The sequence below is a fragment of the Panthera leo genome, chromosome B1 (genome assembly GCF_018350215.1).
Source record: "Panthera leo isolate Ple1 chromosome B1, P.leo_Ple1_pat1.1, whole genome shotgun sequence".
Classification (NCBI taxonomy): Eukaryota; Metazoa; Chordata; class Mammalia; order Carnivora; family Felidae; genus Panthera; species Panthera leo.
Window position 1 is genome coordinate 6,106,958 of NC_056682.1, and position 23,011 is coordinate 6,129,968.

General features: G+C 42.1%; 1 long non-coding RNA gene across 1 annotated transcript in view; it reads right to left on the reverse strand.

The window, feature by feature from the left end:
• Positions 1–22,250, reverse strand: part of LOC122216826 — a 40,875-nt gene extending 18,625 nt beyond the window's left edge. Inside the window, exon 1 of the long non-coding RNA XR_006201141.1 lies at positions 22,051–22,250. This is a non-coding gene — a long non-coding RNA (uncharacterized LOC122216826). The remainder of the gene's footprint in view (positions 1–22,050) is intronic.
• Between the last annotated feature and the right edge of the window lie 761 nt (positions 22,251–23,011).

Consider the following 23,011-nt stretch of genomic DNA (forward strand, 5'->3'; position numbering starts at 1 on the left):
TGCGGGTGGGGTGGGGGCAGGGCGTGGAGTCTGCTTGACATTACCTTTGTTTTCATAGAGGACAAATGAGGTTAAATGAGTACAGAGTTCTTGTTCCCTTTTTTATTTAAAATTTTTTTAAATGTTTATATTTGAGAGAGAGACAGACAGACAGACATAGCATGAGCAGGGAGGGGCAGAGAGAGAGGGAGACACAGAATCGGAAGCAGGCTCCAGGCTCTGAGCTGTCAGTACAGACCCCGACGCGGGGCTTGAACCCATGAACCTTGAGATCATGACCTGAGCTCAAGTCAGATGCTTAACTAAGTCACCCAGGTGCCCCCCTTTTTTCATTTAATATTAGCATCATTAATATCCTATATGGTCCAGAAAGAGGAATATTTTTCCAGGTTTTCATTCTAGTACCTTCTGCCATTTGTGTCACATCCTAGAGAGGCTTTGTGGTCTGCTCGCAGGTACATGAGCACTATGGGAAGAGTTCCTGCTGTAATGGCATTCATGAAGGTGGTGATTCAGAAAGGTCTCTGGTTCCTTCTCAACCATGAGAATCTCTAGATCCTGGGCAACATTCTTTTCAGCGAGTAGGGCCTGTCTTGGTGTTTCAGCCATTTCACTTGGATATGTCAAATCTTCTCTTCTTGGCACTAACTCCTCAGTGTAGATAAGTGTTAGCTAGTCAAGTGTTAAACACCACTTTATATTTCTATTTCCCCGTGTGTCAGCACTAATAAACCAAAGTATCAATATGTGCTCTCTTTGGTCGACGGTACCAAATAAAGGCCTCCAGGAAAAGGTACAGAGCCAGGGGTGGCAGGGGGCGAGGGGAAGTAAGAAAACTGCATAATGTTTCATAAACGTTTTAGGAGATCTGACACAAAACGATGGCATATCCAAATAGCAAAGAAAATGGAACTGTCAACAATGGAGAGATGTTATAAACAACCTGGAAAATAGATTGTAACCATATTTGGAGAATTTTTTTTCCCTAAATTGAATAGCAATAAATGTTCAATTTTTAAAAATAATAATAAACCCAGAGAAACGCTTCCCCTCAAAATCACTTATAATCTCAGCGTGAAAGGAAATGTCATTAATATCTCAGTGTACGTCCTTTTAATATTTTAAATATCTTTATGAATGCATGTGACTATATATATGTATGTACTTTTAGAGATATACAACCATGTTTTTACCAATTGTCTTTTTTTTTACTTAGCAATATATTATTAATATTTTTCCATGTCAAGAAACAGTACCCTTTAAAATAATTGTAATGAATGCATAATATTCTCTTCCATATATTTTTTAGGGGAAAAACACCATAATTTGCTTAACCAATGCCCTATTGCTAGAAATTTAGACGTTTTAAAGTGTTTTGTTTTATAAGCAAGGCTATGATAAATGTACTTACACATACATCTTTATGCAATTTTATAATTATTTCCCTAAGACAAACTCATGGGCGTAGAATTACTGAAACTTCCCTTTTTTCCCATGTTTTGTTTTTCAAAAAAACAAACCTATAGAAAAGTTGTAAGAATATAGCAAATATTTTTATACCTTTTTTCTAGAGTCATTAATATTGACATTTCCCCACATTTACCTGTACTTCTCCCTCATTAGTTACCTTTCTCCCACTCCCCCCACCACCACCCTCTCTCTTATTCTGTCTCTGTCTCTTTCTTGACATTTCACACCTATATACATTAATACTTTTTTTCTTAGGAACAAACATATCTTCCATAACCGCAATAAATGATTATATTCGAGAAAATTAACATTGATTCCACACGATTATGTAACTTGCCGACCATGTTCAAATTTTGTCAGTTGTTGCAAAAAATATCTTGTATATTCTTCCTATCTGCAAGCCCACCAAAGATCATGCCTTGTGTTTGCATCTCCTCTAACCCGCATCAGTCACTCCAGATATTTTTTTCATGAGATTGCTGGTTTTCAGAAGTCCCCTCCATTTAGGTTTGTTTGATTGTGTGCTTGTAATTCAATTCTGGTTAAACCTTTTCCAGCAGCAATATTTAATAAGTGATGTTGTGTCCTCAAGGTAACATATCGGGAATCATGATGTCACCTTGTCCTATTATGGTTGATCTTAAATGTGGTCATTTGGGGAATGAGGTCTGTCGGTTTTTCTCCAATTATAAAGGTATCTTTTTCCCTTTACAACTGAAAAATAATCTGTAGGGCGACCTGCATCTTTTTAACTCTTTGGTTTCGTGTTGCCAAGTTCCCTTCCAGAAAAAGTGGGCCATTCTTACACAGGAAGTAGGAGCCCTGAAAGTTATTCACTGGGGAAGAATAGGGATAATAGGTCAGAAGGCTTGATTGGTTCAAAAACCATGAATTCGCTGAGTTTGTTGGAGGAAGTATATGCACTTCTATTTTCTCAATAAGGAAACCAGGAGCTAGACGCGGCCCGTTCTTTATCTCTTCAGATGCGAGAGATGAATGCATGTGGGCTTGATGTTGTGTTGTCATGTTGTCCCTCATTCCTATAGTACAAACGACAGCTTGAGAAGTAAAAGAATTCTGGGCAGCTGGGTTCGAGTCTAACAGGAATGCCGTGTGTGCCTCACACACCCTCCGACAGCCACATCTTCAGGTGGTGCTCTCTTCACTTTCCCTGCACCTCCTCCCCAGCCGTCACCACTTTGAACCACTGCTTCCCTTACTGACTAATCCCTTACTCGGTCTCTCTGGTCTCTGCCCATCCTGACTTGTGGATTGGCACCTTCTCCCTAGCCTGTGGCTTGACTCCTACTCAGAGTCAGAATTTTCACGTCACACTGCACTCTCAGTCCTTGGAGTCCTGTCCTGTCCTTTGATCCAGCAAGTAGATGTCTTGTCTGCTGGGGCTGCTGTAGTCAAATGCCATAACTGGCTGTTTTCTCATCAATACACATTTGCTTCTCACAGTTCTGAAACCTTGAAGTCCAAGGTCAAGGCACCGGCACCGTCTGGGTCTGGTGAGAGCCTTCTGGTTAATAGATGGTGCCTTTTCTCTGTATCCTCACAAGGTAGAAGGCACAAGGGAGCTCTTGCAGGCCACTTTTATAAGGGCTCTCGTCCCATTTATGAGGGCTGCAGTCTCATGACCTAACCACCTTCCAAAGGCCTCGCCTCCTAACACCATCACCTTGGAGGCTAGGTTTCAACATATGAATATGGGGGGGCGTCAACATTTAGACTGTAGCAGAACTCCTTCTCTTGTCCCAGTTATCTGACCTTGATGGCAGACTTTGGCCTCAAAAGAGTGACTCAGGACACTCAGCCTGGTCCAAGCTCAACAAATATGGTAGAAATACCCTTGATAGATTGTGAACTGAATGACAGAATGAGATATGACAAAAGGCATTGGTTTTCTAGAACTTGGTCCTGATGTTCTCCTTAACCAACAGAGAATAGGACCAGAGAGAGACAGACAGACAGACAGACAGGCTTTCTCATTATTGAGCTAAATTACATATATAATTAGATTCAGAACTCATGTTGGGTCATCTCTCCATCAGCTAGTGCTAGAGTCTGACTTGACCCTACTGGATACATACATTTTCCCAACCTCATTCTCCACCAGTGTCCTGTCATTTCCCTGCAGCCATTTCCCCTTCTCCTGCCCCCTAATTTCCAGTTATTTTTCCCCACCCAAGCTAGTGATCCTAGCTAACTTCCAACCAGGAACCATAGATTTTTCATACCTGTTCAGCTCCTGTCATGAAGCAATGTGTCAGTTTAATACCTACTGCCATCCTGTGCTGGGTTCTCTCATTCACTGTGGCCTGGTCCTGCTCCTTGGGTCTCCAACCCCTGTTGTCCAGTTACTGTCCCATCCCTCCTACTGACCCTCTGTCTGACTTCTGATTCAGAGCACACATTGCCCTAACCTGGTTGTCCTGCCCTGACATGAATGTTTGTGAGTGTTCTAGCAAAGTGTGACTAACTCATGATCAAGTGATTAACCTCCTAATGTCGCTTTTCAATTCACTGTGAGAATAAAATGCCAAATATATCTCGTCCATTCTCTCATACTCTTTATGCATTAAAACAAGAGTTGGCAAGCTGCTATAAAGGGCCAGATAGTAAATAGTAGATTTTTCAAGCCAAAAGACAAAAACCAAAGATATTTTGTGGGTATTATAGAATAGGAAAATACATTTCTACAATTTTTTTTTACTGATGAAATTCAAAATATAATAATTGAGTACATTTTTTCTCATGAGAAAGAGAATCTCAAGAAGGCTCCATGGTCTGCACAGAGCTCAACATGGGGCTCAATCCCACAACCATAAGAGCCAAAATCAAGATATAAAATCAAGACATGTTCAGATATTCAACTGACTGAGGCACCCAGGCATCCCTGAGTATATTTTTTTTCTAAAACATGTCTCCTATTGAGAATAATGGAATGCTTTTTGAATACTGAGCAACATCTCACTTAATTGGGAATAAAAATTAGTGTTTTGATTCCCAATTAAATTTTCTATCATCAAAATCAACAATCGATTCTCATCTCTTCATGTTGATCTATAATGAAACGTCATGTAATTCATGTTGGAAAATGTCTTTTCAAAGAAATAGCAAGCGTTGGTGAGAATGTGGAGAAAAGAAACTTGTGCACTGTCAGTAGACATGTAAGTTAGTGCTACCACTATGGAAAATAGTAAGTAGGTTCTTCAAAAAATTTACAAAATAACTAATGTATGATCCAGCAATTCCACTTCTGGATAGGGAAATAATAATACTAACTGACAGAGGTATCTGCACCCTATGTTCATTGCAATAGCCAGAACTTTGAAACAACCTAAGTATCCGTCAGTGGATGAATGGATAAAGAAAACATACATACAAATATTATTCAGCCATAAAGAAGAAGGAAATCCTGTCATTTGCAACAACATGGATGGATCCTGAGAGCATAATGCTAAGTGAAATCAATCAGACGTAGAAAGACGAAAACCATATGATCTCACATGTGGAATGAAAAAAAAACAAAAACAAGAACTCAGAAATACTGAGAATACATTGGCTATTGCCAGAGGCGGGAGGTGGGAGATGCATGGGAGAATGGGCGAAGGTATTCAAAAGGCACAAGCTCCCAATTATAAAATAAACAAGTCATGGGGATGTAATGTACAGCATGGTGACTATAGTTAATAATATTGTATTTTAAAAATAAGATAAAATAATAATAATAATAATACTGTATTGTATATTCTCAAGTTGCTAAGGAAGTAGATCTTAAAAGTTCTCATCACAAGGAAAACAACTGTAACTAAGTGTGGTAATGGATATTAACTGGACTTACGGTGATTATCTTGCAGTACATATGGGTTGAATCACTATGTTGCACACCTGAAACTACTATAATGTAGGTCAATTACAGCTCAATTAAAAAAAATGAAATTTTTAGAGAACTAAAAAAAAAAATAGAAAATGTCCTTTCACAAAGATAGAAACTGCCAAAGACTGATGTTAACCCATGAACATATGATCTTTACTGAAATACTCATCACTTGAAAACCATTTTTTAGAATTCTATTTATTTTTTTTTCCTGATAGCTTTAGCATTTTACTACATCGAAGAAGGAATCGCTTCTGGTTGAAGGTTAGGTGAAAACTCAACTGCCCAGTTAAATGGATTTTGAAGTATGGAAATTTCTTTTACTTTTGCCTAGGGTCCAAAAAGTGCTACTGGAACCGTTGTGTGAGCTTAAACATTATACCCACTGCAAAGCTGCGTAAGACTAGTAGAGATCTTGCCTCTTGCTTTAACCTTTGATAACGCTGCAAGTGTTTAAGGTAGCTTGGCAGTGTTTGAGACTCAAACATTGACTTTATAGTGTGTAAGTTTTGTGTGTAAGCACAGTTTGCCTTGTAATTTGAGACTGAATTATTTAAAAATGTCGTCAAGACTGCAGCAAAAACTGGTTCCCAAAGCCATTCAGTATTCCATAGTAGTGGTTGGGAATAGTTCTCATTCAAAAGAATTTCAGTGTTGACCCTAAGCTATAAAAATCACAATCAAACTCGACCACTGCTGAGTCATCAAACTGTTCTGTGGCAATACAAATCACGGTATCCAGCTTTTATTTGTAATAACATTTTCCAGAACTGACAATGGTTAAGTCTGTGAAAGCAAATGAAATGTACCAGATACTGCTGTTTCGATAACATAAGACATAGCCAAACATTTTCTGTGTACTACCTGTCAAAGAATAATAAAATAAATAACCAGAGGCTTTAGATGCTTTGCATTTTCACAAGCTTTGTAAATTTGTCCAACTAAGACATCTTCGGCCCCACACGTGGTTTACCAGCATCAGTTCCAAAACGTCTTATGGGATTCCACTTCAGGTTATACTTAGGGTTTCCCAAATTTCTTTTAATGTATTCTCAGGAGCAGTCCTCACACACAGACTCTTCATAGAGGCTAATCCTTTGTCACTCTATACTCAACGTTGACTCTTCAAACAAACAACAGCTGAGTAATATTGCTAACATCTGTCAGCTCATCAAGAGCTGAGGAACACTATTTGAAATCACTGCTCTGTTTTTTGATTACGGATGGTGCTACTCAATTCAAGTCTTCAAGCAATGACTCTTGCTGGAAGTCTGATGATAAATACAATTCTTGGCCATCTACATCATTAGCAAAGTAATTGACACACTGTTGTGCCTTAAAGGCGTGATATTCCAAGTGTGGTATTTGACGTGTGATATTTTTCCTTCCTTTTTTTTTTTCTGATATGACGGGTCTGCTTTGGGAAATAAAACATTATATACGATGTCATGGCATGGATGAAACCCTGGAGTTATAACTGAGCTCACTGTGATTTGCAGTGTGTTCAACGACACCACAAACTATTGAGAAGCCCCCGTGTCCACACTCTGCCCTCATTGCCCAAAAGCAAGCACAGACAGAGCATAACTGAAAGAGCGTGGTTACGTTCCAATAAAACTGTATATAAGGATGCTGAAATTAGAAGTGTATATAATTTGCACATGTCACAAAATATTATCCTTCTTTTAGATTTTTTTTCAACCATTTAATAATGTATAAGACGTGCTTAGCTCATGGGCCATAGAAAAATGGTTGTGACCTGCATTTGGTCCATAGACTGTAATTCATTGACACCTGCATTAAAACAAAGAGTGAGCAAAAGTTAAAAGGATATAATGTGACATTATATCCTGGCCAAAGTGGGTTTTGGGTGGTTGTTCTGATAGAAAGCTAGCACCATAGAAAAATCAATACAGAATAGGAAATGAGGGCTGTGTCCAATCTGATTCTAACATTTCAGATATTGTGCAGAAGCAATGCCCAACAGACACATGCATCCTATTAATACTTGCGGTTATTTGAGAATAAAGTATATTATTTTGTGCTCCCATTCACGTGTTTTTTCAAATGGCTGCTGAATGGGTAGGCCATAAATACCCATTAATTTATTTGAACCGCTCTACGTAATAAACAGAACTGTTAGATACATATTTTTTCAAGGCTTGAGTTCTGTTTTTAGAATGGTTTTAGGTTTACAACAAAATTGAGAGGAAGGCACAGAATTTACCATATAATCCCTACCTGTCCATACACCCAGCTTCCCCCATTATCTGCCTCACTCATCAGAATGGTACATTTTTTTTACCAAGTATAAACCTACATTGACACATCGCCATCACCCGAAGTCCGTGGTTCCCTTTAGGGTTCACTCTTGGTGTCGCACGTTCTAGGGGTTTGAAGAAATATTTGCTGACATCGGGCTCTCACAGAATAGTGTCACCACCTTAAAAATCCTCCGTGCTCCTCCTATTCATCCCTCACCAACCGCACCCCACCCCAGCAACCACTGATCTTTTCATTTTCTCCACAGTTTCGCCTTTTCTGGAATGCCAAATAGACAGTATGTAGCCTTTTCAGACCAGCGTGGTGATATTCATTTAAGGTTCCTCCACATCTTTTCATGGCTTCATGACTCATTTTCTTTTCTTTAGTGTTGAATAATATTGTGTGGATGGGCCACAGTGTATTTATCCATCACCCAGTTAAAGGACATCTTGGTTGCTTCCAAGTTTGAGCAATTATGAAGAAACCTGCCATAAACATCCATGTGCAAGTTTTTGCATGGACATAACTTTTCAACTCGTTTGGGTAAATACCTAGGAGCGTGATTGCTGGATTGTGTAAGAGCATGTTTAGCTTCTGTTGGATCAATTTTTGAGCCCAGAGACTCCACAAAAGAGATTACTGAGTCACTAAGGGATCCAGGAATCTAAAGAGTTTGGGAACTTCCAAACCAGGCTATGACTTATTTAAGGACCTTCCAGAAGAAACAGGGCCCCCTGGGGAAGCCCAGCATTTGTCCTCACAACTCAATATCCATAACCAAGTAGAAGACAGCTGGGTCCTCATGCCTGAGACCCTTCTTTTCTGATAACTCGGAACCTATGGGGGGGAAATGGGAAATAGAAATAACCCCAAGAAAGTAAATGATAAGAATAGAAGGAAAAACAAACCGAAAAATGAGGACAGGTGAGCTGATACTTCTATGCTGTTGTGTTTGTTCTTTTCTGTTTCCATAGGTGCCTCAGCCTTCTCCATGCCGTGTATCCCAATCACTTCTAATCTCAGGCTTGTTTGCTGATTAGCTGAGGCTGTTACAGTGGAATTTGGTTTTATTGAATTCTCAGCATGAAAACAATCCTTGCTGATAGCAAAATTGTGCGTCAAAGTGTCTCTTCCGTCTAGATGAGGGATATGAACAGCTTCTATGAGTGAGCCTAATCTGCTTCCGATAGGTGGGCTGCTGGAAGTCAATGATGGAAGGGACATCCACGCTCCCCATGGGGGCGTTCACAAGGCCTAAGCATTTGCGCAGAGATAGAGGAACACAGGGTGAGGCAGAATGGGCAGAGCCACGGGACAGCTCTCCCCATCACCTATTTATTCAGGATCCCTTACTCCCTCATCCACGAGCCCTGGACCCGCATGCTACCTTGAGGGTCAAAGAGTCCTTCAAAGCCCCGTCTCCTTCAGTCCCCCAGTGCACTTCACACTTCTGTCATATCAACTCACCAGGCACCCCCAGAATGCAATGTGCCACGCGGTTCGCTCTGCCTGCAATATCCATTCCTGCTGTCTGTCTGATGAAAATCTAGTCTTCTTCCAAGAGCAAGTCCAGGGGCTCCTTGATTCCTATAAGCCAAATAAACCATTCTTTTTTCCATGCCCCTGTCGACGCTCGTGCTGCAAACTGTCTGCACTGGCCACAGCAAATTGCAGTCATCTTCTTACAATTCTGTCTGCTCTATTAGGGTATGATCTTTTTGAAGACCAGACTGTCTCCTCTCTTTGTCTTGCAACCACCTAGAACAGTTACAGGCCCAAAGAGACAGTTGATGAAGACCTGTTGATTGAAGAGCTGAGCAAGTTCCTGCGGTCTGTGGCTTTCTGGAGTCCCCGGGGCTGTAGAGGAGGGCTGAAGAGGTGATTGGGTCTTCCACTCTGTAATGATAGGTAACTATTGACAGGAGTCAGTGCCTCTAATGCTCTTTCATAGGCCTCAACCCACTGAGTCTTTCTAACAACCCTAGACAGAAGAAGCACAGTTATGGCCATTTTTGTACAACTTCTAAAACGAAGTTTAGAAACATCATGAGACCTACCCAGGGATGTACAGTTATTATTGGCACAGGTGGGAATTGCACCCAGCCTCTGTGAAGATGCGGCCTTAGTTCTTCCTTCAAGGATAACATTTGCCTTTTGAAACCATCCTCTACCTTGTGCCTCAGGGGCATAAAGCAGTGTTTCACTTAGGACTACTTAGTAACAAGCAACAGAAGCTGACTTAAACAAAGGCCATGTATCATAAGCATGTTAAAGCTCCGTAAAATCTTCAAGAGGCTGAATAAATAGCGTTCTACCAAGGAAAGCTATGATGCGGGAGTCACAGCCAGCATCTCACAGCAAAAGTAGAACGAATGGGTCGCCCATGTGGGATGAGTCCACTGCAGTGATTTCTTTCATCCTGAGCCCTTCTTTCAGACCAAACTCTGGGGGATGGTCCAAACTGCCAGCTGACCACTCCTCTCTAGCCATACACAGTGTGGAGAGAAAGGAGGTGGCCATTTCAGCTTTGAGGGTGGAGAAAGGCAGTCAGACTTACTCTCTCCCATGACTGTACAAAATATGAAATAGTAACCCAAAAGGGAAATTGAGTGTGGCTGGGAAGGGGGAAAAGCCCGGAGGACCATAAACAAATAAACAAATGCAACACTTGGGGTTAACAGTGTTTGGAGCATTTTACATAGACAAGAAATAGAAAAGACAGTATGCTTTTGTTGATTATTTCCCTGAATGGAACTATCATCATCATAATAACCAAAATCATCATCTAGATGTAAAGGTCAAATAGTGAGGTGCCTGGCTGTCTCGGTTTGTTAAGCAGCTGACTCTTGATTGTGGCTCAAGTCATGATCTCATGGTTCGTGAGTTCAAGCCCCGTGTTGGGCTCTGTGCTGACAGCGTGGAGACTGCTTGAGATTCTCTCTCTCCTTCTTTCTCTGCCTCTGCCTTTCTCAAAAATAAACAAATAAACATTGAACAATAATAATAAAAAACTAAAAATAACAGTCAAATAGCGATACTCTCAATGCACACACAAAATGTCAACATGTGGAAGATTTCAGACTGCTGGGCCATGAAAGCTTAATGAGATAGATTTATTTCTTATAAATGTGTCTGCCTTCCATCATAGTTACCTGACTGGGAAGATTTTTTTTTTCTCTAAAGATCTTCCCTCATTTGATATCTCTTTTTTACAATGGAAACTTTCTGGGTTTTATTTGATTGACTTTGGTGAGTCTACTTTCAGAATATCTGGTCACTTTGGAGATTAAATTTCATCCGTTTTATTTTTCCCCAAAAAAATCAGGCTAGGAAACCCTAGCTTTCCAATGCCCAGAAGCAACTACAACCCATCACCCTCGGAATCATGACTAGATCTTCATTTCTCATGCACCTGCAACCTGGATGTGACCTTCAGTAACTTCTCATTTGGGATCTTTTCTCCTTGGCTTGAAGCATTATGGTGGAATCTACTGCCTGTCGATGCCACTCATAGCAAATCACTCAGTGGGTATTGCTCAAGCTTCTATCGATCCATGAAATTTCGGGGGGGAAGAGTCAATAATTAGCTATTTCTTTTTCTTGCCAACATATTGAGGGAAAGAGTGCCGTGCATTCGGCTGTTTACTATTCTAGTTAGTACAGAGCAGTTCACAGTTTAACCCGATGTCAGTTAATCTTTTTTGTGCTTTAATGAGTCACTTGCACTGGCTCCTGGTTCAGGTCAATTTGACTGATAGCCCTGGGACTTGCCAAAATCCTCTGCCCTTAGATGTTTCGTTCCAGAACCTGGAAATTACTTTCGAAGGTATTGTTACAAGGGAGACCATAGTCCTCTAAAGCCTAACTCCTCCCGACCCCCAACCTCCACCATCCTCTCTAAGAAATAGGAAGTAGGGCTGGAAGCCAGCAGACTTGAATTTTAAAAGAGTTGCTGCAGACATTTCAACATCCATAAAATATGCATAGAGCACTTATTATGTATAGGAATTTGGTTGAACCATATGAAGTTGCCATTTCTGTGGGTTAGAACCAATCATTGGATATTTCATATGTTGCAACTTAAATAAGGCTGTCTGGAGAATACAGACAGGAAAATTCTAGCAGGGAAAATAGACATCAAGCGTGGTTACAGTGCACATTATGTAATCACGTCGTGGGCTCTGCCCCAAGAGCAGGTAACGGGAAACTTCCAGTGACTGAGTGAGGCAGGAGGATGTGGGGGCATTTCAGGACCCACGCCAAGGGCCAAGGAGGTGCAATGACTAGGAGAGATAGTAGGCCACATCAGAGCATCGCATGGGGTTAGTGGTGAGGCAACAGGCCTCAAGTGAAATCCAAAATGAAACATTATAGAATTTCGAATGTTGTACAATGGGCTCTCGGGAAGCCAGGGAAATGCTATGGTTGATGGAAAGACCAAACAGAATTAGATACAACATCAATAACTTTGCATGACACCACAGTGTCTTGCAGAATTAATTCGGGGTTTACAAAATGGAGATTTAGGTCCCATCTGATTGAGGAATTTTACCATTTATGGATTAGATTGTAGTGATTATTCAGGTGTAATGAACAGAACAAGAGGAAGCCAAAAATCAATCTTTTTAACAAGATTCACTCTTCTCCTTCCAAACTTTTGTTTTTCATCAAATGTATGTTTGAGGTTATTTTTCCCCCAGATAAATTAATTCACCATTTTCTGGTTTAAAATACTTCCTTTCTCGCTCAGCTTTCTGATGTCTGAAATTCTGTTTTTCATTCCGCTGCTATTACCAAGGGCGTCTACCTAAAACGGGCCCTCTAACACAAATTCATACATAACTCTTCCAAAATACAGTTTCATGTGGAGGGTCGGAAGTTCCTCTTCTTTAGGAACACCACAGACCACAGGGTAAGGTAATTAAAAATAAAAACTAACAACAACAACAACAAAATGGCTTTGAAATCAGTGGCCCTGTTCTCGGTTCTTTGTACAAAAACATTTGATCTCCCTGAGCCCTAATGTTCTCGTATATCAAGGGAAGATAATTTTTAACAACCTAAATAATAGAGTTTTCACCAATAGTACTTGTCTTTGTGCACATATTCCCTTAAAAAGCTTGGCATGTGTTATGCTTAATAAACAGCAATCATGGTTTTCTTAAATATTGTGTGCCACTCTTCTTTATGATTTTTCTGAATAATATAATAACCATTACCTTTATTAAGCATACACCCTGGGGCTAGACACTACTCTGGAAATTTTATATATATCATCTCATTATCTAAAACCCATTCAAGGTTGATCTTATTTTTCTCAGTTTTGCAAATGAAGCAGAATGCATTTTTAAAGGTACATTTCAGAGCCAGACAGACCTTGGCCCCATTGCAGATTCTAAAATGTACAACTTCTGAGACCTTGGGTGAATTGCTTGATCTCACTGGATCTTAGTGTCCTCATGTGAAAAATGGGCTAACCTAATCCCAAGTTTGGACTTCGTGCGAAATGAACGTGACGCTCTATGCAAGTTATAAATTGCAACTCCTGGTGCAAAATAGGCATCAACAAATCTTGGCCATCTTTTTTTTTTTTTTTCACAAGGAAATTGAGGCTCCGAGAGAATAAGTAATTTGCCCAAGGTAGAAAGGCTTGTACGTGTCGAAGCTGAGATCCTAAGGCAGGTCCGAGACCAAAGTCTGTGTTCTTTCCAGCACATCACCGGCTGGCATTAGTAAACTTGACCCCTGTCATTCTAAACACTGAAAAGGCTTTCTCTTTGCCTTTACTGTTGGGTACAAGTTGGCTAACGGATGGCGGTCATTCAGTTCCCATACTCACCTCATTTATCAGCTGCCTTTTTTTCTCCTAAGGGTGGTTACTTATACCTTACAAAGTCATCTGTCTTAACTCCAGGCCTTTACATTAAGAAGCTGGATAAGAGACAAGGAATCCTCTAGCCACAGAGATAAATATATGAGGACAAGGACTGGCTGGCCTCACATGAAACCCTGCATCCCGGTAAAAGTGTCATGAGCATGCTGTGAGAAGAACTCTTCTTGATATTAGGAGGTACATTATTTTCCAAAAGGACTTTGCTACTTTTTATTGCTTTTACACATTAATTGAAATAAAGGCAGGTCAATGGTGAACATGTCCGTAGGAACGTTAGCTATGTATTTCAAGTTATATCTCTGTAGATAGGTTATGTGGTATATAGCAAGGCATCCTCAAATGGGAACTGGAGGTTTAAAACTATCTTCTCTGATAAAAGCAGTAGGAAAGACTTACAATATGTAAGCCCAGCCATCTCTCAAAGGCATCACCTGTCCTAAGTGTTCATCTGTAGTCACTGGAAGATATTACTTATTATTTTTTTATGTTTATTTATTTAGAGAGAGAGAGAGAGACTGCAAGCAGGGGATGGGCAGAGAGAGAGGGAGAGAGACAGAGAGACAGAGAGAGAATCCCAAGCAGACGCCACACTATCAGCACAGAGCCCAGCATGGGGCTCGAACCCACGAACTGTGAGATCATGATCTGAGCCAAAATCAGGAGTCAGATGCTTGACTGACGGAGTCACCCAGGCACCCCAAGATCTTGCTTACTATTAAAGAAAGCTCACAGCTCATTGGACCCAGTTTGGAGAATAGTGCAGTTTACGATGAACAGTTAGGCAAATGTAGGTATCAGCCACCATGGGGGAGTTTTTATATAACCTTTTTCATTGCATTGCCACAGCTTGGGAAGAACTCTAGTTTACAGGTAAGAGTACTGAAGTGCAAGAAAGCTACATCATTTGCCCAAGAGAACAGAACTGAAATTTGAATCACTGTCTAACTCCAGATTCCATAATCTTTCAACAGAAAAGTAAGAATTTGAATATCTCCAAACCTATCCAGAGAAGAGTAAGGTCTCAGTCGTGGATTCTGTTTCCTTCATAAGGTTATTCTTTATGGCAAAATTGGGAGTTGTCAGGATATCCCAGCTTGGAAGCCATTAGCCGGTGGGGTCATCGTACCTCAGATTCCTCTGACATCAAGCAAACCTCTGCTTTCACATAGGTCCCCCATGTGCTCCTTTCCAGACGGAGGGGTGCCCATCCCTTTAGCACTTCTGCTAAGTGGTGAATGAGTTAAGTGCTCATTCTGGTTTATCCACCACGTGTTTTGCTAGTTGGACCACCAAGAGTCATTTTCCTGACTCTGAGTTCCCCAACAAATGTAGCTTCTGGATCTATGAGAGCTTCTCTGTGGCAGGTATCTCATTGTCCTGCAGCCAATTCCAGTTCCCGTAATAGAACTATCCAGCCTCTTGGTCCAGGTTGGTTTCTATAAGGTATATTTAAGTAGTACAAAGTCCTATCTCCCAATGCTTAAGCAACACACTTTCAATAGCTCCGTAAAGAATTCAACTAATATTTATTTATCAAGTACCTTTGTGCCCACACACCCTACTAAATGCAAAGAGCAGTTTACATTATAATTCAAAGATGAGTGGGGGAATCACTGCCCTTACAGAAACCACGGTGGAGTATAGGAGCTCGCAGCTTCTCATCACAAGATCAAAGATCATCTGAAGAAACCCAGAGGTCAGTTCTGTGGTAGAACAGAATGTAGGGACATCCAGTTAAGTCACCGTAACATAATCTAAGGCTGCCACACGGAGCAAATGTAAACCCCGTGTCAAGGGGAGGGGAGGTAGAAATCTGGGTTCCCACCCAGCCTCTGTTGACACCCCAAGGCGGGAGGCACCCCTCCTTATTCCTGGGTAGGAGAGTGAGGTCCAGCTCCCAGCCACTGGGCTTTGGCTGGTACCACTGTGGCACCATGTTGCCCCTCTGTTCTGAGGTCCTCGCCAGTATGCCTTCTCCTCACCTTTCAGAGTCTTATTGTTATTTTATAGATAATGCCATTTTTAGTAGACTTAACAGGAAGAATCATGTACTTCTCTCACTGCCATTCACCACACATCAGCCCAAAACCCAGCCTGTCCTTTGGAGACTCTGCTTGGTCAGGGTTGAAGGCTGCGTCCAGCTTATGCCACACCTGCCGGGAAGGCCACCCCATGGCTGCTTCCTTCCCCCTCCCATAACCTGGCCCTCGGTCTCACAGCCAAACCCCACAGCCTAACAACCCAGTTCCTGGAAAGGTACAAGCACTGGGAGCTGGATAAGAAAACAGTTCTTTATCTCAGCATTTAATTCTGTTCTCACTCCCAGAATAATAAGCCATATGCTGTGCTATACTCCTGGCTAATAACCAGCAAGGAGGAAATGAGCACGTTTATGAATTTTCCTGTTGATGTTCTCCAATTTGGGAATCCAAGTGTTATTTTAAGTAATATCTCTGCCAAAGTAATCATTTTCCACCACTGATGTTTCATCTTGAAAATAACCTTGGAAAATATCTTTTCTCTATCACATGCACACTTCACACTTTAAAGCTCCTTTCAACCTCCGAGGTTTAATTGTGCGAGGGCCACTGACTTACAAGATTCTTTCGAGGAGAATCAGGGCAGCACCAGCTAGATTAAAAACACACTTGCCCACGGCAAGCCGTGCACATAGAAAAGCAGTTAACTTAGCCAAAGCCTGCTTAGACAGTCAGTGGCTTCTTAAGTACGTCGAATCCTAGTCGTGGCAGAAAATTAAAGCACATTCAGATATATTGCTGAACAATCTGCCTTTGAACTACAAGTTAATGCTAAATCCTCACAAATGCGATAAAATAAAACAAAACTTCCTCACGAATGAAAAAACTTAAAAATCAGAAGCCAAAGAGAAAACTTGGATTCCCTGTTCTTGGGTGTTTCCAGGTCTCGGTTCTCCCACACGACGACTGTCAATTGCCCACTCTGCGGCATTTCCCCCAAGCTCCGGAATTATGCCACTTTTGTCCTTATGGTTTGCTAATGTGCAAGCTTCCTGCCTCGGAGACACCCAAGCCTTTCTCCTGCCTTTGCATACAACCTCAAAACACCCACATGTGCAAAATGGGAAAGAAGTGAATGGGAGCCTTTAGGGAGGCGAATGTCTGAGAAACTTGTTGTCTCCTGTGAAATCTGAACAGGAGCAGTGGGTCTCATTTTGACCCTTGGGCAGTGAGAAGAGAGCCCCCCAAAGAAAAGCTCTCCCTCCCACCCTGTCGCTAAAAATAGCAAATAAACAAAAGATGTATCATGGCTTCTGATCTGCTTGCAGATGAGATTCAAATGCCTTTTCTTATTGGCTCCTCTCCCAGCAGCACCTCCCTGCCAGCCCACCAGACCCCAATGCAGCCTCGTCAGCAGGGGGGCCAGCCTAGAACTCTCTGCCCTGTCAACCTGCCCTTCACGGGCTCACCTTCGGGCACCTGCGTTTGCTCAAATGCATTTCTTCACAGATACATAGGAGCCATCATTTCTTTGTCAGGTCCTATCTAAGCGGGAGGATAGGATGATAAAATGTGGCCCTGATACTTTGTGTCTTGGCTCACTCTCCTTTACTCTGGAATGCCTTCCCTCCCTGCTCAAAACTCCACCCTTCTGCAGAAGTTCTACTCCGCCCGTGCCAAATGTGCTCCGCTGTCCTCTATGATGTACACAAGGGAGCTGAGACTGCACAGATACATAGGCCTTCCTGTGATGCTCTGGTGCATATATGCCCCTCACACCTCCGCCCACCCCCACCAAAGATCCCAAGGGATTTTTTAGGAAGAAGGTTCTGTTCTATGGTTGGTTGTAGAGTGGGGGTTCACACCCCAAACTCTAAGAGAAAGACTATCCTTTTTCTGGAGAAGCTGGATCTCCAGGTTTTATCACTGGGAAAGGATGAGGGGCATTAACATTTTCTTGAGCACCTGCTAGGCCCTTTAAATAGCTCAGTTAATCCCGGTAGTAGATATCATTATCCCCATTTTTTAAACTTTTGTTTCATTGTAAAATGCACATAACACATGCTTTAACTTTCTAACCTTTTTTTTTTTCTTACATTTATTTGTTTTTGAGAGACAGAGAGAGACAGAATGCGAGTGGGAGAGGAACAGGGAGAAGAGACACAGAATCTGAAGCAGGCTCCAGGCTCTGAGCTGTCAGCACAGAGCCGGACGGGGGGCTCGAACCCACGAACCGTGAGATCATGACCTGAGCCGAAGTCGGATGCTCAACGGACTGAGCCACCCAGGCGCCCCTAACCATTTTTAAAGTTTACACTGCAGTGGCTTTAAGTACGTTGTTGTATAACTGTTACTGCTATCCACCCCCCACAATGTGCACCCCAGACTGAAACTGTCACTGAAACAAAGCTCCTTGTCCCCTCTCCCCAGCCCTGGAAAGGACCACTGCACTTCCCGTCTCTATGAATTTGGCTGCTCTGGGTCATTGAAGGTGAGTGGATACGGTCAGCCTGAGTCTTTCTAATTCTATGCAGACACAAACAGGCAGGCAAAGGCTGAAAGGACTTGCCCTGTGTACCCAGGAGGAAAAGCACGGGTCTCCTCCGTCAACCACTTTGAGTAAAGAGAAACAGGTGCTCTGCAATGTCCCCTCTGCACCCGGAACCTCTGATATGAAAGCTGGAAGAGAGGTTGTTATTTAGTAGCCAGCGGCTGGGGCTAGGCTCCTCATCTAAACTAAAGATATGATACATACTTCACAAAATTTACATAATTGTTTACAAATTTTATATCAGGCCTGTTTGGGAAGACACAAGAAATTTTCTGCTTTGTCAAACTCCTCTACTAGCATCTGACTGCCTGGGAAGCAGGTGAATCTGGGGGAGATAAGAAAGGAAGAAACTAAGCTGGGGCAATGTTTGCTATGTGCCAAATTGTTTCTAGGTTCTCTAATTTGCAACAAAGAAAGCAAATCCTTCTACCGATGTGGTTATTACTCTCCCTTGAAGGTTTTAGAGGCTCAGAGAAGTTAAGGAGCTTGGCCAAGACCGGCCCCATCCCACTACTGTTAAAAACAGAGAACTTGGGGCGCCTGGGTGGCGCAGTCGGTTAAGCGTCCGACTTCAGCCAGGTCACGATCTCGCGGTCCGTGAGTTCGAGCCCCGCGTCAGGCTCTGGGCTGATGGCTCGGAGCCTGGAGCCTGTTTCCGATTCTGTGTCTCCCTCTCTCTCTGCCCCTCCCCCGTTCATGCTCTGTCTCTCTCTGTCCCAAAAATAAATAAAAAAAAAAAAAAAAAAAAAAAAAAAAAAAAGAAAACTAAAAACAGAGAACTTGACCCAGAGCGGCTGCCTGCTCACTGACTCCGTGAAGGAAGTCACCATCATTAAGCTAAAAGAGATTCCTGAGAAGTAAATTAGTCCAGTAACATCATCAAGCCCACTGCGGAGAGATTGACACTTCCCCCATCCCCTAATGTATGCGTTCATAGAGCTGGTAATGAACAAGCTTGATTTACATTGTGTCTTTGGTTGAGATTTGCTTGACTGCATAATGAATTTTCACCTTCCACGAGAAGTACGTGAATTTAGCTACAAAAGTCAAAGCAGTGGAATAAAGTGTGTGTTCAGAAAAGGGGAAACCTAATGTGTAAGCCCTTGCCAAACTCCTGGAAGACTTGAAAAAAGAAAGAACCAGGGTTCTTGAGATTCAAGAGAGGTGATGGTGTGAAAGCGAGTCAGAGATGACATCAATGAGGAAGCATTGGGGAGTTAAGCTGGGAAATTTCCAAAGTTTCTTCATACTCAATAATTTATGATTCTATAATCTCCAAAGGGAAAAGAGTGCGTGGCCAAGGGACCCTTTCTTCGTAGTGAGATGTCAAAGAGCCCCCACTCTCGCACCTCCTTCCTGGGCTCCAGAGGCCAAGGCGAGTGCCCAGATCCTTACTCAGAGCAATGGGATATGTCGGCCCTTTTGCCCAGTGAACTTTCAGCTTCCAGAATCCAAAGACATTTCCTCATACCCTGAGAAAGAGAAAGCCAATTGAGGTGACTGCTCTCTCCACACGGAGAGCAAATATTAGCCCAATTAGATTCAGAATCAGCCATGTTTGCTAAGCATTTCTAAAAGCCAGAATCTTACAGATGTTCTGATAATAATTTTGAATGATGACTACTCCCTATTTTTTTTTTCTTTTTAAATCATCTGTATTGAGGTATGATTCATGTACAATAAAACATACCCACTTTAAGTATCCGGCTTGAAGTCTTTTGACAAACACGACTACCAGTTCAGCAAGATACAGAGTATTTGCATCAACCCATAAAGTTGCCCTCATCCCAGCCCCAGGTCACCACGGAGTTGCTTTAGGATGCTATCAATTATTTCTACCTTTGCTAGAAATGAATCGATGATCGATTGATGGTGTGTATCAATGAATTTTATATCAATGAATCGATATGGTGTGTACACATTTGTATCTGGTGTCTTTCACTCACTGTAGTGATTTCAAGGTCCACCATGTTGGTACATGTGTATCAGTACATCATTTATTTATTTTTATTGCTGAGTAATATTCCACTGGGTGCATTATGCAGATATACTATAGTTTATTTAAGCATTCATGTGCTGATGGACATGTGGGTTATTTCCAGTTTGGAACTCTTGCAAGTTAACATACTATAAGCACTCATGAACAAACCTTTGGATTAACAAGTTTTGCTGTCTCTTCGGTAAACGCCTAGGAGGGAAATTTTTGTGTATGACATGGGCAAGGATACCCGGTGTTCTGGCACATTTTGCTTTTAACACTATCCTTTCCAGACTCCTTGTTGAAAATCCGTTGATCATATATCCGTAGATTGGTATTTTCTTAGCTGGAAATGAAATGACTTACCCTGGTTCACACTCCATTCCCTTCACTTGTCTATTTGTTTATATTCCCAGTCTTCTGGAGAGTCTTGGAGCAGCTTCCCAAAAAGCTTGCAGAACAATAGCCAACAACTAGGAAGCAGAGCTGTAAGACTCAACGTGGGTTTCTAATTCCAAAATCCATTCTTTTTCCTCGACCGCATGCTAAACACAATATGACACCCCATGTTTGACCCGTGAGTACAGATTTGTGAAGTCCCCACCACCTTCCAGCACCATTGCAGGGGCTGAGGGTAGAATGGTGAGGAAAGTAGAGGGAGGCCTCTATTCTTTTTTTTTTAATATGTTTGTTTATTTATCTTGATAGAAAGAGAGAGAGAGAACAAGTGAGCAGGAAGGGGCAGAGAGAATCCCAGACAGACTCCATGCTCAGTGCAGAACCTGACTTGGGGCTCGAACCCATGAACTCTGAGATCATGACCTGAGCCCAAACCAGGAGTTGGACACTGAACTGATCGAGCTACCCAGGCGCCGGGAGACCTCTGTTCTTAAGGAGCATGTTTTCTAATAGAAGGAGGCAGAAAATAAACACACAATGGATAGACAGATGGATGGAGAGCTAGAAAAAAAAGAGAGACGGATCATTGCGGACACTGACAAGTTCTCCGAGAAAGATTAAATGAGGTAATACCGTGGAAGGATGACGAAGGACCGCTGCCTTCTCATGACAAAGTGTCATCTCAGTGGAGACTAACATGATAAAGAGTAAGCCAAGAGCCAAGGGCACAACACAGATGTGGAGCTGAGAGCAGCGTATTGAGGATGCAGAAAGGCTAGGATACTGCTGTAAATGAGGGAAAATGGAAGGATGTTTGAGGGCGGGGTACACTGGACCTCACAGGCCCTGCCACAGTCTTTGCACTTTGTTCGGGAAGTAATGAGAAGCTGTTGGAGGATTTCAAGCAGGGCAAAGATGGTCTGATTTACACCTTGGGGTGATCACTCCTGGCCACCCTGCGGGGTGTGAGACCAGGTAAGGGCGCAGAGTGAAGCCAGGTGGACCGTGTAGGAGGCTCTCGGAGCAGGCAGGTGAGAAATGCTGGCGGTGTAGACCAGTGTTTCAGTAGAGTAGATGTGGAGAAGGGTTAGAGTCAATACATATTTAGAAGGCTGAGCCATCAAGACGTATTTCCAGATGGGATATTGGGGAAAGGGAGAGAATGTCTCCTGAGTGTGTGGATAGCACTGCCATCTGCTGCGAAGTGTCTGTGTATGTGGAATCGGACTTGGGAAAGGGAAATGAAAATAAATCCGATCTGTTTGGACTCCATGAGGCTTAAGGTACTTCAGGGATGTTTAAACATAGCTTCTGAATAAGTAGTTTGATATGTAACAAGGGAACTCGGGGTCAAGGTCCAGGGTGAAGGGGTAAACGTGAGGGTGTCAGCTATTAGAGGGTATTTGAGTCCCTGGGAGTGGATGGAAATCCTCTAAGATGAGAATGTTGATAGAGAACCAATCTTCTGGGGTCAAGATTTGGAGAAGAGAAATAAGATTTTTGTATAAGTCAACTACGGGTGTCTTATGGAAGTTAAAAATTGTAGAATAAATTATGACCGCCAACAACCATGTCTCATGATGCCCACTCACTATGATGTCTAATTATCAATGAATTGTTGGCACTTACCGGTTGCCTACTCCGTGCCGGAAACAATGACAATGGAGTGACACGTGTCTCCTAAGGAGATAGATACGATCATCATCCCCTTTTTTACACGTAAGACAATTCAGCGTTAGAGGTTAAGTAATGTTCTACCACAGTTACGAGTTTGCGCGTAATGCTGGTGGCATTTCACCACTTCACATACTACCACAGTGCAAGAATCAATAGGTGACACTGCTACCTGGATTCCATCTAATCCAAGATGTCATTGGTCCTGACATGCCCCATTGTCTTATGCTCCAATAAGAAAGAAAGGAATCTTTCCAATTCAACTGTGACATAATTATCTCTCAGAATATTTACATATGATTCTTTTTTTTAAGTTTATTTTAGGGGTGCGTGGGTTAAGCCTCTGACTTCGGCTCAGGTGGTGATCTCACGGTTAGTGAGTTCAAGCCCCGCATGGGGTCTGTGCTGACAGCTCAGAGCCTGGAGCCTGCTTCACATTCTGTGTTTCCCTCTCTCTCTCTGCCCCTCCTCTTCTCTCTCTCTCTCTCGAAAATAAATAAACATTAAAACATTTTTTAGTAAAGTTTATTTTTATTTTTGAGAAAGATACAGAGAGCAAGCAGGGGAAGGGCAGAGAGAGAGGGAGACGGAATCCCAAGCAGGCTTCAGGCTGTCAGCGCAGAGCCCCACACGGGGCTTAAACCCACAAACCGTGAGATCATCACCTGAGCCGAGGTCAAGAGTCTGATGCTCAACCAACTGCACCACCCAGGCGCCCCTGCATATAATTCTTGAAGTAAGTCATTTAGACTTAATTAGACCATGATTTGTTTCATCTATTAATTTTACATGTACAGAAAGGGAAAATATAAGCAAAACATATGGCTAAGAGTTTTAGAAAACTTTCATGTTCAAGTGTGAGTCTTCTGAAACAGTTTCTGTCCCAGAGATACCAATGTCCACTTTTTTTTTTTTT